General features: G+C 33.6%; 1 long non-coding RNA gene across 1 annotated transcript; it reads left to right on the top strand.

The window, feature by feature from the left end:
- Window positions 1-457: 457 nt before the first annotated feature.
- LOC121120979 (uncharacterized) lies at window positions 458-1,693 on the top strand. The gene is made up of 2 exons (XR_005865297.2): window positions 458-1,120; window positions 1,192-1,693. It is a non-coding gene; the product is annotated as an uncharacterized lncRNA (long non-coding RNA).
- Window positions 1,694-3,494: the final 1,801 nt, after the last annotated feature.

Below are 3,494 nucleotides of genomic sequence, written 5' to 3'. Positions count from 1 at the left end.
TATTTTCGATTATTCTTTAAGTATGTAAGATTATAATCATCCTGATATAAAGGGTCTGAAACCATTTCCAGCAGAATTGATCAGGCAACAACAGTCTCTTTTCTTGAACAGTTTCAGCCACTAAATTTATTGTTTAATTTAATGTAGATTACATTATCCAACGAAATCACACTTTTTTGTTACACCTTCTTGATTTGCTCTTCTTGAAGCTTTAAGTTTTCAAAGCAAAAAGTAGCTTTATACACAAGTATCTTGAGTTTGAAAAATGATAAATACCTTCTTTTTTTTTTTTTTTTTATCTGTTACCATTAGACTAAAACAGGCTTTTAATGACCTCGGAGGCCCAAAAAATATCATACGAGCATACTTGGTTATTTTCAGTGTTGGGTGTAACGCGCTACTAAATAAATTACGGTAATATTATTAGAGTCATTGAGTCTGGTAACGTGCGTTACAATAGGAGCTGTCTCACAGGCGAGGTGTTTTCGAAAAAACAACACAGGCGCAACAACCGTAAATAAAGAGGAGAAGAAGACAGGTTTAAATCAATACAAGAAGAAGAATATTTGGTTTAAAGATTTCAAGATGGCAACAACGAAGGATAATTTAACATTTTGTAAGTAGTTATACCTGCACTATTTTCAATTTATCAGAGAAATAGACAAGAACCTCACAGTAAGGTGCACTTTATGTGCAGGTGGGATGGCCTGGCAATAACAAGTCAATTGAAAAGTCCTTGGCCTACCATAGAAAAACACATTTTTATCAAAATTTAGTTTTTTTATTCAACATAATTCCCTTCAAGGGTGATACACTGATTATAGCGATCTTCCGACTTTTGAATACTGTTTTTGTAGTACGATTTGTGCTTTGCTTCAAAATAGTCATCAGTTTCGGCGATCACCTCTTCATTCCACGAAAATTTCTTCCCAGCGAGCATTCTTTTGAGATACGAGAACAGGGAATAGTCGATGGGGGCCAGATCTGGAGAATACGGTGAATGAGGAAGCAATTCGAAGTTCAATTAATGGATTTTGCCATTGTTTTCAATGGCTTGTGACAAAATGCATTGTGTTGGTAAAACAGCACTTTCTTTTTCTTCAAATGCGGCCGTTTTTCGGTAATTTCGCCTTTCAAGCGATCCAATAACACTATGTAATAGTCGCTGTTGATGAACCTTTCTTTTTCAAGGTAGTCAATGAAAACTATTCCATGTGCATCCCAAAATACAGACGCCATAACCTTGCCAGTCGACTGTTGCATTTCCCCACGCTTTGGAGCGGGTTCCTCGTGTCCAGTCCACTCGGATGACTGTCGATTGGGCTTTGGAGTGAAATGATGGAGCCTTGTTTCATCCATTGTAAGCATATCAACGCAAAAACTCGGGCTTATTACGCTTGATCATCTTCAAACATTGCTCCGATTCATCAACTCGTCGTTGTTTTTGTTTAAAAGTGAGCTCGCGCGGCACCCACTTTACACAGAGCTTTCTCATACACAAATATTCGTGAATCATATGATGTACACATTCAGTTGATATCTTTAGAGTGTCTGCTATTTCATTCAATTTCAATTTACGGTCATTCAAAATCATTTTGATGATTTTTTTAATGTTTTCGTCGGTAACAACCTCTTTTGGGCGTCCACTGTCCAAGTAACTAGCAATATGAAATATATTAGATTTTGGAAGTAACTTGTCATACACTGGTTATTTTATACGTCGACTCGTTAAATTTCAGACTGATATGTTCAACCAATTAGGATTCCATATGCCATAACACAAAAAAAAAAAAGACTTATAAAGATAGATATATATAGGGCTCCAGAAATGTTTAGAGAGGCTGAAGCCAATCATAAGGGGTTATCAATGCTAATCACTTGAAAAATTGTTGAATCTTAAAATAGCCGAAAATCAAAAAATATGTTATGGCTTTTTTAAGCAAACTTAGGCCATATTTGGAACAAAGGTATCAAACTTTACGAAGTTCAGCATATTTTGTTCTTTTGTCTTTTTAGCTGCTGACCAGTTAAAAAAGCATGAATAAATATTTCGTTATTCTTAAATTTATTAGTTTCAAAATATAAAACCCTTCTTCTCCCAATAAGAATATGGTCATTCGAAAAAAAAAAAAGGAAAAAATTTGAATACTCTTGATAAATAGTTTTAAACCATGGTCATACAAGCCATTAAAAAGTGGTATTAAATGCATTCAAGTATCCTCCGTTTATAAGAGAGTAATTTTCTAAACTTGTTTCAATGCAGTACTTTGCATCGACTACTTTGTTTTAATGATATGTAATGAAAAAAGAAGGAATAGTGTTTCAAGTGAATGATTATATGTATACTGATAAGTCATAGGGCTTTAATTATGTTTATACATAAGCAAACAAGTGTTCTTACAAAGGATAATTAGTAACTAAAAATAATGACAAGTTTTTGCACAATACTTTGATATGATAGTAATTTATACTTATTTTTATATTCACCATAACTTGATGTACATAAAATATGCCTTACAAAACTTTCCAATGAAATCCTGTTGAAATTTTATGTAAAGAGTGTTGGTATATGCATGTCTATAGGCACATTACAATGGCATAAAAACACAAAGTTTTTATATTGAATATACTCATATAATTATTTTCACTTATATATTAACTTCCAAGGTATAGGAGTATCTGTAAATTGTACATTTTCTAACTAAATGTCCATTATATCCTGGACTAACTTTACTAGGGCAAAAATAAATGGGGTTTTCTTTCTTTTTCTAAATTGTAATTTAATTTCGTTTTTGGATTTTTTCATTAAAAAGATGTCAAATCCTTTTTTTATAAAAATAATTTAAAAATCCTTTGACTTTTTTTTAGAATATATAACGTAGGGATCTTTTAAAGGGCGTTTGACATAACAAGTATGTTTTAACAAAAAGTGTTTATTAATTTTTACGGAGGGGTTGATTAAAATATGAACACTTTGAATTTTAAACTTCAACAAAATATATTTTAGTACTTTACATTAGAATTTCAACAAAATTAATACTATAAATAGATGTGTATCAAAACTCACTTTATCATAATGTAGCCATTCCTAGCGACAATGATGGCTTCTATCCAGCGAAGGGAGGTCTGGCACACGCTGCAGATGTTGTCCTCTGTCATGGCGGCCCAGTGCTGGATGGCAATGGCTTGAGGAAATCAAAGTTTTGATAACAGACATTCTCTGGACAATCTGCTACGAAATCCTGAGATCTCTTGCATGGGTCCTCATGGACTGGAGGGGATTGACCTGAGCTGTTTTTCTTTATCTCCTCCGGATTCAATTTGGCTTTTTTGGCATTGCCTTTCCTCTTCTCCAACGTTTTGGACTTGTTGACCGCCTAGACAGTGGTTTTGGAGACAACCAACAGCTTGGAGTGAGCGAAGGGAATTTTTTTGATCACGTTCAAGTGTCAATTTCTCGACTTATTCATAAGCTAGAGAGCTCATATTTTGTT

This window comes from Lepeophtheirus salmonis, chromosome 6 (assembly GCF_016086655.4).
Source record: "Lepeophtheirus salmonis chromosome 6, UVic_Lsal_1.4, whole genome shotgun sequence".
NCBI classification, from domain to species: domain Eukaryota; kingdom Metazoa; phylum Arthropoda; class Copepoda; order Siphonostomatoida; family Caligidae; genus Lepeophtheirus; species Lepeophtheirus salmonis.
This window is presented reverse-complemented; position numbering and strand designations above follow the sequence as displayed.